Here is a 15234-nt window from a genome sequence, read left to right on the forward strand (position 1 = left end):
GTGTTGCTAGTGCACAACTAGCAAAAGTATTTGCACACACAAGAAAACAAAGAAGAATTCAAACTACATAACAACTACTACAAAATTTGAAAAGGAGGAGGCGGAGCATTCCAAAATTTCAGGTGCTATGGCCGCAAAAGCTTGAGGACGTCATGTCTTAAGGCGAGTGCCAGGGCCTGAATCAAAGGTGTTTTTCATAAGAAACATTCCAAGGTATGAGTATTGTTGTAACAAGATAAAGGGGTGTTATCCTCGAGTGCCACGAAACAAGTGTTGTACCATAACCCATAATTGTTGTCTAAGCCTAATTTTTATACAAGTGTTCATGCTGGTTCAAATAAACTATTTGATTGTATTTTCCATCTTTGCTGAATGTTCCTCATCTTCTCTACATTCTTACTTGTATTCAACATTCATATCCCACTCATACACTTGGAAATGTTCAGAAAAAATGCCCTCCTCGGGTTTTATAATGGGTCTCCATGGGACAAAGCGAGAGTGAAGAGGGGCTCTAAAATTGTCTAAAAAATTTCCCTTTAACTTGCTGCCATGGCCACAATTTTCATTCTACATACTCAATTCATACACAAATGTAGGAAAATTCCTTCCTGTCCTTATGGAATCACTCACACTTACATATTTGGCTCAGTGAGTTTCCAAGCGCAGGGAGAGACAAATTTAAATCAAGGATTACTCATTATGAGTATCATTTAACTTTTTAATTACATTCATACTAATCAAACCTATTTACACTTTTCAAACTATTCCTACTACTTCACCTTCTTCTCACACATTTCAGTCAATGTTGCAGTGAAGCATCAACCTTTCAAAGAATCTAAAATATTTCTCATCATTCATACATCTTACTATATAACGACAAAAACTCTGTTTGCGTGTGTGTGTCTCTTCCATGTTTTTCTCCTCACTGACTTGGTCAATCCATGTGAAATTTGGCACAGTGGTAGAGGGTCATGGGAGGATGCCAATGAAGCAATATTACATCAATTGGCCAAAGGGGGGCGCTATAGCAACCGACTGAAATGTCAAACTTTGAATGGGCATATCTCATGCCCCGTATGTCGTAGAGACATGAAACTTTGCACAGAGATGCCTCTCCTCATGAGGAACACATTTGCCTCAAGAACCCATAACTTCCGCTTATATAGATTTTCCGCCATTTTGAATTTTTTGAAAAACACTTCAAATGGATCTCTTCCTAGGAAGTTTGAGCGATCTGCATGAAACTGGGTGAACATAATCTAGGGACCAATATCTAAAGTTCCCTCTTGGCAAAAGTTGGGAAAACTGACTAAAACTGAGCTTCTATAAGGCAATGAATATTGCGGAGGGCGTGGCTCATCACATAAAGGTGTAGAACATCTCAAGGGTTTCACCCATCACCACGCAACTTTGTAGGCATATGACCACACATAATCTGAGGGGACCCCTCCATTATTGACCCCATCATACAAAATGGGGGCGCTAGAGAGCTAATTTCTTATCTAGGCCTAACCGCCATATGGCTTTTTACTAAACTTGGTAGATATGTAGAACAGGACGCCTCAAGGTGACTGGAGAAATGGTATGCTGTACATAATCACGGAAACTGTCAGTGTGTCATTCTGTCTGTCCCACGTTTTTCTACTCACTGACGTGATCAATCTATGTGAAACTGCGCATAGGCATTGAGGACTGGCATAGGTAGAAGGTGACAAAGCTACCAATGGGGACGGACTAGTTAATAGTATTATTCAAAATTCAAAGCAAGCAATGTAGTGTAGCATCAGCAACTTTGCAATGAGCATTCACACCCACAATTTCTTAAGAAACTGCAAACTCAAGTTAACCTTAGCTCTTCTTAAACAAGCAACATTAAATACTGCTTACATGTCCATCCATTATAACATGAATCCATATAGAAGTATAATATTTAATATTCAATGTATGATGTATTCTAGATGAGCACATTTCCTTTTGATATTTGGTGAAAATGCTTTTGAATGCAGAGCTTTTATTGGTAATTAAGTATTTTTACACTGTGGTATCATCATTTTTTACTTCAGTAAAGGATCTGACTGCTACACGTGTATGTTGCTTGTGATAAAAAGTTATTTCTCAAATTCTTCTTTCTTCCTCATGATCTCCTCCCTCGTTTCCTTTGTTCCCCCTCAAATCATTCCTTTCTGTTGCTCACACATCCTCATTCCTCCTCATACCACCAGTTGTTCTCCTGAGTTACACTGCACTGTGCTGTATTCCACACAGTGACGACCGCCCAGATGTTTAACGCAAGGCGCTGCAATTATCACGCTCTATTTGTGTGCACATGTGTACGCATGCAGCATGTGCACCCAACGTGTATTTCGGCGGTCGCAAACTGGCGTCCTCTTCTTCACCTGACAAATATTTACATTAAAAACTTCTCCTGCTCCTGGCTGGTAAATGAAATTTGACACTTTGAAAGGTTGCGGTTATCTTCTTGCTCTCAAACAGCTGACTCACTTCCTGTTGTGTGTGTGTGTGTGTGTCTCGTTTCTATATCATAAACTTTTGCAAAATCATGTCACAGTTCGGTTATGCATCAGCGCTGTGCACCGCGAGTGTATGCAAAGGTGTGTGTGTGTGTGTGTGTGTGTGTGTGTTGAAATCAGGTACAAGGTGTGTGTGTTTCTAGTTTTGTCTTTCTTTTTTTTTTTTTTACTGTAAAAACACTCAGAGTGGTCGGCTTATTATAATCCATGTGCTGGTATGCACTATGAATGTGCAGAGAAGACGGGGGGTCGTGTATGTAAAAGATGGCTGGGTGGAGGAGGAGTGTGTGCGTATGTGTGTGTGTGTGAATCTGTGAATGTGTGTGTGTGGTGGGGAGGTGTGGGGGGGTCTCTGGATTGTTGCAGCAGCTGGTTGGCTGCTGGGCTGGTTTCCATGGCAACGTGTGTAAAAAAGAGTACAGGCTCCGTGCCTCAGTCCTGTATTGATGCTCTGTACAAAAGAATAACGTTTTACAATTACATGCCCTCCACTCTCTCCATCGGTCTGTCATTAATCCTTCTCTTAACTCAAACACTGACAGTCATTTCTTTAAGAAAAAAAAAAAAACATGGCCGATATTAAAATATGGGTTTAATTAATAGACAATATGCAGACTCTCCTCATCAGTCTGAATCTGTGGGCGAGATGATTTTTTTTCCCACTCATCTCATCCAAATTCAATTTCAGTAACTGATTCAATTTTTTTTTTTGTTGGATTTGCTGCTGCTCATATTCAGCAGGGGGATTAATTTAGTGCGACGCACAGGGGAAACCCACCGAAGGACTTTTGCGGTTCTTCCTCACAAAAATAGTTCAGTAGGTGTGAAACAATCCACCTACAGAGGGACTCTACAAGGAGGTGATATAGAGTCGCCCTCAGCCCTGCTGGTCACAGTGATGTTATCTCTGCCTGCAAAGACACAGTTTGATGGTTTGTGTTGAAGTAATTGATTTTATTATTCAGACTGTTTGACAGGTCTGCTTAAAAACTCTGCTGCACAGACGAGCTTCGGTCAGAAACGCAGAACTTGAATTTAAATTCCAGCAGAGAATCTTATCAAGATACTATGAAAGTCAAAGAATGTGCATCACTTATTCTTGAGACTTGGGTTTTTTCTTTTCAATTAGTCTGGGAAAATATATTTTAAAAGATCTAGAGATTTATTTCTTATCTTGTAAGACCTGACAGAGCTGACGTCTTACACACTTGACAAAAAGTTATTTATTCATTCACTATAAAGCTCAGTTGTAGTGAGAGGCCATTTTATTTTAAGCTGCCAAGAGTTCTGTAACTGCTAATTTAAACCACTAATTTTTGAACCATATCTCTCATTTATTTTTCAATTCAATTCAATAGAAATTTATTTATCCCGAAGGAAATTCTTGTGTCAGAGAATGCTTCAAATTACAGTAACACTAAGAACAGTAACCATTTTAACGATTCACAACCAGTTTGAACCAGACAATCAGTGGGTTCCTTGGGTCAGGGTTACTAACTGGGCCCAGTTTTAGAACAATAGAGTTTTAAATATCTGCCAAAATACAAAAATATACAAGATAAGAAGTGTTTTCAAGGAGCAAAAGCAAAAACCAGTGTCTAATATAGTAGCAATAGGAGTTAGATAAGTACAAGAGTGTTGTATTTAATGTGATAAAACAATGAGAGGTAGTATTGCACATGATTTAGAGGAGCTACAAAGCTACATAGTTGACCTGTTATGGTTGAGACAGACCTGATGGCAATACTATTTCATGATTTTATTAAAGAATATAAAACTGACCAGTACTTGAGCTGCATTCCTGCATTTTTTGGAACCAGGAAGTGAGACAAGAGTTCTTATATCTAACCTTTTTTTATGCCTGATTAAATTGTGTTTTTGTAGAAATAATCATTAAAGGGCAAACATTTCCAGAAAAAATACATTTCAAAATAAGAATGATTATAGCAGCACATAACACGGTTAGTTTTACATTTTTTTAATGAATTTAAGAGGTTTTTTTGGTATAGGGCACATGTAAAAGTTACAAACACAAAAGCAGATCAATTTATTTTATGTGAATCATATTAATTTCATATCAATAAATATTTTAAGAGCAATGTTTCACCCCAGAAACAAAATTAGCCTGTTCATAAGTTACAATTTTATTTTATTTTATTTTTGGTAGGACATGATTTGTCCCAGTTCTTAAATGGGAGGTATGAAACACATTTTCCACCAATTGTAAGATCAGCGGTTGGATCCCCTCTCCCCCAGTCTGCATGTTGAAGTATCCTTGAACGAGATACTGAACCCCAAATTGCTCCAGATGATGCTTTATCGGTGTGTGAGTGTGTCATAATACACTGAGTAGCAGGTGGCATCTTGTGTGGTAGCCTCGGCCACCAGTGTATGAATGTGTGTGTGAATGTGTGAATGTGACTCATTGTGTAAAAAGCGCTTTGGGTGGTCAGAGGACTAGAAAGGTGCTGTACAAGTGCAGGTCCATTTACCATTTAAAATAAATTTACAACATAGGTAAAACACTTTGTCTTAAGGTTTACTTCCTAAGGTTTAGGCAACAAAAGCACGTGGTTAGGTGAAGAAAAAGACATCATGGCATGGCTTAAAATAACTGCATTTGTTACTAACATCATGTAACGTCACTTGACACCCATCACTAGCATAGTATACTTCACATACGAGCACACTACACTGTAATTAAAATAACTCCAGTAACTACTGGTTTCACACGGGATTATTAACAGCAGGCTCCAGGATGAAAGTCCGTAGTTGGTTTTACCCATCCACCTCCACTCTGGCCTGTACTATGTGGAGTTTGTCGCTTTTTATACTCTGGTAGTTGCCCGAAGTGCCAGAGACTGCTGCTACCTGCTGCGTCTCATACCACCTTGACGGGTGCTTCTGTGCGTTGGTGACTGACGCAAAGGGCCACTGACAAAGCATCTGTATTTGACCAGTTGGGAGAAAAAATGCTGGCATTGTACATTTCTGTAAACTGTGGATATGTTACATTTGTACGTTATTATTAGCAGACATACATTGAAGCTTTACATTTCAACGATGCTGTGGTTAACACACAGTTAGGTTTGGCACTTAGTTACGGTTAGGAAAAGAAAGTTTTGGCTTAAAATACCTGGTTTGAGGAGCACAATTCCAACTGGGAAGCAGAAATGTCTTGGTAAGAAAAAAAAAATGCTTTGCATGCCTAAAAAGCTGCTGGTGAAACTGGAATGACTTGCTAAATCATAACTGGTTTTGTTGTTTAATGGTCTTGAACAGTCGTCTTGCTTCTTTGACGCACCATCCAACATTTTCTTTTGGTGTCTGGGCTGATAAAATGATGCAAAAGATGTTTGAAGTTAAATTAAATCATGAGTGTGAAGTGGTGGAGGACGCTCTTAAAGAACAGTGTGGAAAAATAGAAGCAGACACTGTAAAGATTAGGGTTAAAATAAATCCAAGGACCTTGGGGTTAAAATGTATTTTGAGGTCATCATCATATCTGTTGGATGACAGTTGCCATTCTGTATGATTACCTGGTAGCAGACTGAGTGCAAACACTTTTTAAAAAAGACGTACTAAAGAGAAAAAAGGTTTAAAGGTTGAACCGTTAAATGAATGAGAACAGTCTTGTGAAGACTGTCAGCCTTGAGCTACCTCTGCACTGCATGCAGCAAGTTGGTTTTGGCAGGAAATCTGATGGATTGCTTCACATTGCAGAAGAGAGAAAAAGGGGGCGCTGATCTTTGCAAAACAGAGCTCACACCTGCAGATTTTTTTTCAAAGTTGGAAGCCTTTAAAGGCTGTGGAAACATTACTGTTAACAGACTGTCTTGCTTGAATAAATGACAAAAAATAAGGAGGAAAAACTGACTAGATTCACTGGAAATGTGGCACAAAACAAAGACTTATAATATGGTTTGTTCCTTAACTAATTTGCATTAGCAACATAGTTTAAAGAGAATGTCACACTGCCAGCACACAGACTTTTCTTCAACATTTCAGCCTTTATATTGCAGCTTCACTGCCAACATCATTCAGATGGTTATTTCTATAATCCCGCATATGGCTAAAATCACTAACAAAAATAATATTTAATGTATATTCAAAATTATTTAAATCCCAAAAGAAGTTTTCTCTCAGCTAACAGTTTAGGTTTTGAAATTCAAAGCAGTTTCAAAACATCTAGCACATCTAGGCTGCCAACCAAGAATAATATTTGGCTGTTAAAGGGGCTACTGTTCAGTTCTGCACAGGGAAATATAACTCCCATGAAACACTGCTGTAATTCCGCTGATTCAGGACAGTATAGGGCTTAAATGTAAAGTATAAGACATTAGAAAGCAGTGGAGGACATTTGAAGACAATTCAGTGGAGTACAGAGAGAACATTCAGCTCATCAGAAGACAATAAAGAATACTGCAACACAATAAAAGACACTACAGGACAGTAGAAGACAATGTAGAAAAGGACAGTAACAAACAGTGAATACCAGTACAGGAGAGCAGACAACAGCAGACAGTACAGTGCAGTAAAGTACAGTAGAGTAAAGTAAAAGACATGATAGAACATGATAGTCCAGGACAGGAGAAGACAGTTCAGTCAGGCATATGGCAGTACAGGTCAGTAGAGGACAGTAAAAGAAGAAGTGCGGTATTTTGCACTTTGAGACCCATTTCTGGGTTGTTCATGATGAAATAGAGTGGTTAAGAACAAAATAGTGATGATTGGCCATAGGCAGCAGCGTTAAGCCAGGCAGGGGAAAGTCAAATTCTCCGAAAATGAGCAATCGTTACTATTTTGGTCTCAATCACTCTATTTCATCATAAACAACCCAGAAATGGAGCTCAAAGTGCAAAATATCAGACTTCTCCTTTAAGTACAGTAAAAGACAGGTCAGTACAACAAATAACAATACAGGACAGTAGAAGACAGTTAAATGAAGTTAAAGACAGTAAATGAAAATACGGGACAGTAGGAGACAGTTAAGTGAAGTTAAAGTATAAGACAGTTAAGTGAAGTTAAAGTATAAGACAGTTAAGTGAAGTTAAAGACAGTAAATGACAGCACAGTAGAAGACAGTTAAGAAGACAGAAAATGAAAACACAGGACAGGAGAAGACAGTTAAGCAAAGTTAAAGACAGTAAATGAAAATACGGGACAGTAGAAGACAGTTAAGAAGACAGTAAATGACAGTACAGGACAGCAGAAGACAGTTAAGTGAAGCTAAAGACAGTAATTGACAGTACAGGACAGCAGAAGACAGTTAAGTGAAGCTAAAGACAGTAAATGAAAATATGGGACAGTAGAGGACAGTTAAGAAGACAGTAAATGAAAATACAGGACAGCAGAAGACAGTCAAGTGAAGCTAAAGACAGTAAATGAAAATACGGGACAGTTGAGGACAGTTAAGTGAAGTTAAAGACAGTAAATGAAAATACGGGACAGGAGAAGACAGTTAAGAAGACAGTAAATGAAAATACGGGACAGTAGAAGACAGATGAAGTTAAAGACAGTAAATGAAAATATGGGACAGTAGAGGACAGTTAAGAAGACAGTAAATGAAAATACAGGACAGGAGAAGACAGTTAAGTGCGGTAAACGGGCAGTAGATGAAAGTGCAGTAAAGTAAAAGACAGTACATTACAGTGAACACCAGCACATGCCAACAGAACACAGTACAGTACAGTAAATGACAGAATAGGAAAGTACAGAACAGAACATGATGGTAAATGAAGACAGTGAAGTGCAGTAAATGAGACATGACAGCAGAAGACAGCACAGTTCAGCACTGTCAGTGTGTGTGTACAGTAAATATAATGTTACACACATTAACAGGACTAACAGGGGGTTTTACTGACGCGTTATTCTGAGTGTATCTTCATTTCTCTCTGTGTTCAAACTGTAAATAGTTATTATGACTGTTCCCTCTGTGTGTTAAAGAGCAGGACTAAACACTTAGACTCACTGAAAAACCCTGCAGCAATTATAGGAAGAGGAAGTGGAACCTCACACACACACACACACACACACACACACACACACACACACACTTTCTTTTTTTGTCCTGCTGTGAATTTCAAATAAAAAATGTAAATCAAGCTCCATTAACTTAGGGACTGACAAACATGATGGATGTGATGTCCAGGCTCACATTAAAAGGAGTACGGGTGATGGTGGTCGGCAGGCGGGCATCTGCTGCTGCGTTATCTGCACTTAGAGAATCTAATCTCCTGATTTGTGATTGGCTGCGCAGGCGGATGGCTCTTTTCTGCCCCTGAACAGGATGGATGGATGAATAAATGGATAGATGGAGGGATATATGCATGGATGGGCCTTTAATCATGCTCGACGTAAACGGTCGCAGATTGCTTTCAAGTCATACTGTAAACAAAAATTAAACATATACTGCTTTTATTCTGGACTGTATTTCAATCTGGGACGTTTAATCTTTATCAGTACTTTTCCTCAGGTATCTCTGGCATCGCTTTCTGACAAATTCATCCACCTAAAAGTATCTGCCTGCATGCTGCACACAAAGGTCATTACATGAACACTGGCACCTCCTGGTGGAGGAAATGCAAAATAATTACATCTATTATGTATTTAACTGTCTTCACAGCAGAAATCTTTATGTTAGTCAGTCATGCCAGTCTTCAATCTTTTATTTAATTAAAAGAAAAGAGATTATTTAACTGTTTACTTCAATTCAAATCAACTTTTTAAAAGCATTTAAATGTAATTTTCTTTCTTTTCTTGTCTTGTTTGTCTTGTTCTAAGATGCTAAAACTCATTTCTCTCAATTCCCAGTACAAACATTGGATTTTTTAAAATGAAAATTAGCTTTAAAGAGCGAATACAACATATTTTTTAGTACTGTTTGCCACATGTATTCCTACATGTCAGCTCAAAATATTACAGAAGGTAGATAAAGGAAAGGAGGTAGGCTGTATGTCTATTTTATTGAGAAAGGGACAGTGCACATTAATTAACATGATCTTTTAAGTCACGTAAATGTGCCAGATGTAGCCACACAGGCTAATTTTCATCTGCAGTCCCTGGCATGCTGATGGTTTATGTGTATATAAGAAACAAAAAAATTAAGTTAAACTGGTTCTACAGAAAGGAAAAGACATTAATGTTGCCCATAATTTGGATTACTAAATTAAAGAGACTACAGCGGCACAACATTTTGCATTGTAATGTAACACTGCAATGAAAATACCACGTTGAAGCTCATAATGTTATATTTCTGTTGAGTGAAGCGAAGATTTAACTCATTTCTAACATCTTATTGTAATATTAATATTTTTGTGTCATTTCACTACATGTTTATTTTGTAATTTGAAGATTCAAAAAATGTGCTTTCTTGGGAAAAAGGCACATTTCCCCTGAAAATTGTTTTTAGAGTTATAGTAATAGTATGTCATGTATGATACAGACAGAAACAGTAACTGAAATTTCCACTGAAGTTCATGTTAAAATGTGACGGTCACAGATACCAAAACTATCTGATGATGACTCAACATTCAAAAGCAGAACAGATTAATTTTCTAACTGCTGTTCACTGGATGGTTGTTCCTGTAATGAAATGACCTACTTCACCAGATAGTCAGATGTCACTGCCCTGTGGTTATTATTATTATTATTGTTATTACAATTATTAATGATAAAAAATGATGATGATAATAATGTATTAATTAATTAATGTTAATTAATAAATAATAATAATAGTTTTCTCCCTTGTCTATACACCTGTTATGCATCATACAGCTCTACAAATAAATAAATAAATAAATAAAAATATTAATACTGCACTAGAGTTTTTCCCCATCGCTCACTACCGCCCTCACCTTACTGGAAAAAGAAAAGCAGGCAAACCAACTGTAAAAGTTAAAATGCATTTAAATGAGTTCCACCCTTTTTAAACATATATTCTGAATTAAAACAGCATTAACACTGTTAAGCTATGATTTTCCCTCATCTAAGCTCAGTGAATGTGCTCTTGAAGTCTTACTTCTTTGTTTTGTTGTTTCACAAAGAAGTTTCACTTCTAATGTGGGTGGATACATCACTGTTGCGTTCAATGTCTCCTCGGAAATTCAAGTTTTTCAACTGCACATGAAATATTTACACTTTGAGTGGGGTTAGAAATCAAATGGCATGGAGCTCTAGTAAAAGGAGGGATCAGGCTTAAAAACACAGCCTGTTTATCATCAACTTCAATTAATAAGCAAGATAATGTTAATGTCCTGCGCCTCCCTTAGTTTAGTTTGGTTTATTTAAGAAGGGGCAGTGCAAATTAATAAATACACAGGGTATATAAATGCTAGGGGGAGACAAAAGGCTATTTTTTACTCGCCTTGTCCGAGATGATACATAAGGCTACCTGGAAATAAAACAAAGCACAAAGAAACAAAAAGAGGAAAAAGATAACAGGGATTAAAAAAGTTGATGCAATATAAACAGACATACAAATAAATGTGCCCTATATAGCAACAACATGGTAAAACAAATAAGCAAACAAGGGGGAAAAATCCTCTTCCTTTGTTATTTTTCTTTATTCTGCTCTAAGTTTAAGCAGTAGTTGTAAGAAGTGCTAATATTCCCACAGTCATTGAACGCCTCATAGTATCAGGGTTACCGCACCGTGTGTGCTCCCTCCGGTCTGTGTGAGAAATGCTCGGATGGAGAGCAGCCTCTGAGATCTTCACCGGTCTGTCACAGGTTAGTGCGACTCCTTTTAATATTCTCACAAACTAATTTTAACTGAACTATTCCTGATATTTAACCGCATTAATGACCCGCTGTGTTTCACTTTTGTTCAGTAACAACATGCATTAATAACTTTCACACTGCAGCAAGAGCACAAAAGCATAAACGGCTGCATGTGTCTGTGACATTTCTAGTGGTTTCTATTTTAGTTATCCCTTTTGTTTTGAAACACGCACTGTAAGCTTTTGTTGGTTGATTTGGCTATATAAAACACATGTAAATCACATTGCATATAAATGTCCTGAATTCAAAATCTGCCCTGAAGTATACAGGTATTAGCAGCAACCTGTAACTTTAAATATCAAATTAAAATTACTCATCATGCAGCATAGTGACCCCTGTCAATGGCATAATATACTATGTATTATTAATGATGCTTTAACACCAACAATCCAACTACTTAGCTACTTTATATGCATGTAGGTGGTTTAATCTATGGTGAGGTATCTTGTATTAACAGATCAGATGGTCTCTGTGTGTAAATATAAAAAGTAACTACAGCTGTCAAATATGCGATGAGTACAAAGTGCAATATTTTCTCTTAAATACAGTAATACATGTTGGAAATACAGGTACAGGACACCTGAATTGTATAACAGTGTTGAGTAAATATAATTAGTTACATTCCAGCCTTGCAAAGAAACAATACATTAGTACATTAGCAGCATTTTGACGTTATAGCTGGTTGAATTTAACTATTTTATATGGTGTTTGGTCGTTACATCAATCGGCATGCATTGTGTTTTATAGTAATACTATAATACTAATCATAATAATAATAATGCATTTTATTTATAGGTGCCTTTCAAAGCACTCAGGACACCTTACAAGACAAAGTAAAAAAAAAAAAAAAAAAGCATTCATAAAATCAAACATTTCCATAATATACAATATAGGTTAGTAAAATGACCAGACACAAATCAGAATCCTAAATATTAGGTATACATCATCTTTAATAAATCATCATGAGTGCAAGTCTCAATATGTGTCACCATTAAATCAGACCTGAATATGAAGGTGGAAAGGGAGTGACAGGTTGTGAAATCTGACTCTGCAAAGTAACTATAACTGTAGAATACTGTAAATGACGTGAGTGAACATGTCTGTCACTGAAATGTTGTTTTATATCTTAAAAACGAATCATGTATTTTGTGTCTAAACTCTTCTGTCTGCAAAGAAACAAGTAACTATAGACCATATTTCCCTCTTAAACACTGAAGAATTCAAAGGATGATGTAAAATACAAGTACCTCAGAGTTGTGGTGAGAGTACAGTACGTGAGGAAACGAGGGAATGTTGGTTACACTCTCACACTGTGAATTAAAGGAATGCTTTACTCACAAAATGATCATTTGTGTATCAGTTAGTCACGCTGTGTTACCTTGAATTCATGAAGAGAATTTTGTTTTTCTCACATGGATAGTAAACAGCAAACATATTGATTTATTGTTTGATTTTAACAGCAGCAAAGCTATATCAAAGCATCTGTTTACTTCCCAAACACACATATTATCACTAAACTTTTTCAGCATTTGACAAGAGCTCAGTTCAGTTTTAAATCATTTGGCAAAAATGAGTGTGGAATGTATTAAGGGTACAACTAGAGAAATGAGACTTGGATTATACTGCGCAAAATGTCTGAAAGCTTGTAAAGGGATGTTTTGATACAGTTTCGCTGTTAAGGGCGCCCTGAGGTCTTCCCTGAAGTGCACTTGCCAAAAATGCAGTTGGGGGCGTAAGTGCGCAAGGGATCGACGCTGTTTAAAAAGGAGAATTGGGACAGTTGCGTACACGTCACTTCCGTTTGGGTCCAGCTGGTCCATCTCCTAGGAGACGAAACATGGCGATAGAGGAAATAACGTTGTTCGCAGTGCTGCTGCTGCAAATGATAAATAGATACAATCAGCGAATGATGAGGAGGATTAGGAGCCGCAGGAGAAGGCGGCATCTACATCAGATCCAAGTATTGATGCTGATGCCCAACCAACAGGTAAATTAAATTAAATTTTACTCTTAAATTTACCTGTTAATAATGTGTATATTAGCTGTAACGTCTTTTTTTACTCTACCGTTAACGTAGCCTAGATTACCGTTATTACTATTAAAACGTTTTTTGCTTGGATAAATTGTGGTAAATTGTGATATAAAATAAACTAGACACAACTAAAATTGTAAAGTGATGTGGATTGTCATACAACCCTCAGGTCAACTGTAAACTGTATATTATTTCATTATTAACGCCCTGTCATGTATTATTAAGTCCACACAGCGTGTTGTTTGACGTCATGTTCCTCTAACGGTTGTTGTCAGTCGGAGTTAACGGCTCGCGGACACGTCAGTTACCGTTTGAAGATGGTGAGTTGTACCAGCCAGCTGTGCAGTGTTACGGCGTCACAACGCTACAGAGGATTCTGGGTAAAATCCTTCAGCGAAGTGAGGTCTGATGCGCACTTTCGGAAGGGGTGCATTAAGGGCGCAGGTTTGCACCCCTTGATAACAACAGAAGACAATTTGGACACCCTACGCACTTGCGCCCCTTAGCGGGAGCGAGCAATTAAGGGGCACAAGGGCGCAAGTGCAGGTATTTGGACAGGGCCTTAGAGACTCGAATCACCAGTTGGAGACACGTCAGTCGACTGAGATTCCTCCAAGTTGAGCTGTCAAGGTTTTTTGTTTGTTTGTTTGGGTTATTTTGTCAGTCAGTGTACTTATGAGGACGCTTAAGACCGTGTTTCCGTTTTGATAAAAGTTCCACGTTCAGACGACAATGTTTTGATGACAATAACCGTGCACACAGATCGGCAAAAATGACCAAAAACGCTGTAGTATACCTCCAGGCGAGTAGTTGGCAGTGTGACTTCATAATGAAACAACACACACCTGCACACATGTCCTTCCTTGTATGGATCGTTGATGTATAATCTAACAAAATGGCAACCGCACGAACCGCACATTTGTCTGGACGGACGATGAGGTGTAGTTGCTACAATAAATCTACACTTTGCTGGAGAAGCGTTGATAAATTCGACAGGGTAAGCAGCACAAACAGAGTTCGAGAGTCTGCCATTGTTGTTGTTGTGGTGGTTGACTTTCTCGCCGCTGTGGTGTAAACGATCGGCCAAAAGACAACTAAAGTTTACCGTTTTTGGTTGAAGTTGTTGTTGCATAAACAGGACCTAAATCCCCAGATTTAGCAGCGGAGTGAGCACTCCTTGCTTTCTGCTCTTCAGCTAAAAGCAGGCAGCTGCAGACACAGAGGCAGCTGCGGACACAGAGGCAGCTGCCCTGAGGAAGAGAGGCTTTGTCCGGTCATTCTCCGAGATAACGTTATCTTCTGCCTCCTTGCTTAGAAGCGGTGAATTCACGGCTCACTGCAACTTAATACAACACAGTCTCTGGCTTTTGTTTGATATCTAATGTTGACAAAAATGTTGTTTCTGATCTGTCGTTAGCACCGTTAGCTTATTATATTCATATTGACCAGCTAAATCTGATTCAGCTGACATAATTCTGAGTCGGGTACAGCCCTAGTGTTGTTCAACGTGGCCATCAATCAGTAAATCAATATGTCAATAGAGGCAAACATGATTGAGGGTGAAAAGCCTTTAGGCACTGCAGTTACAGTATTAGTTTCTCATCAAATGGCCTCTTTTCCCAAAGAAAGACTAGCAACTAGCAAGGCAGTTAATTAAAGACGGCTGTTGAAAGTCTATCTTCTACCTTTGTTTTTGTGACCACTTCAGGGACACTGGGCTCAAGTGGCAGCTATACTCAAAGGCTTCTGTCACACACATGGACCTCCTGTCAATAACAACAATCACCTCCCCTCCTCTTCCTCCTCTTCTCTTGGCTACTTCAAAGAGCTGTGACACACACACACTCACACACACACGCTGTGCTTTGATGGCTCTCGGTACAGAGGGGT

The 15234-nt window shown here is 38.2% G+C and overlaps 1 protein-coding gene across 1 annotated transcript in view; it reads left to right on the top strand.

Annotated features, from left to right (window-relative positions):
- The first annotated feature begins 11211 nt into the window (after positions 1–11211).
- prkcq (protein kinase C, theta) overlaps positions 11212–15234 on the top strand; it is a 45963-nt gene continuing 41940 nt past the window's right edge. Inside the window, exon 1 of the mRNA XM_049567238.1 lies at positions 11212–11261. The gene's annotated coding sequence lies outside the window, so the exon portion shown is untranslated. The remainder of the gene's footprint in view (positions 11262–15234) is intronic.

This window comes from Epinephelus fuscoguttatus, linkage group LG22, assembly GCF_011397635.1.
Source record: "Epinephelus fuscoguttatus linkage group LG22, E.fuscoguttatus.final_Chr_v1".
Taxonomy (NCBI): domain Eukaryota; kingdom Metazoa; phylum Chordata; class Actinopteri; order Perciformes; family Serranidae; genus Epinephelus; species Epinephelus fuscoguttatus.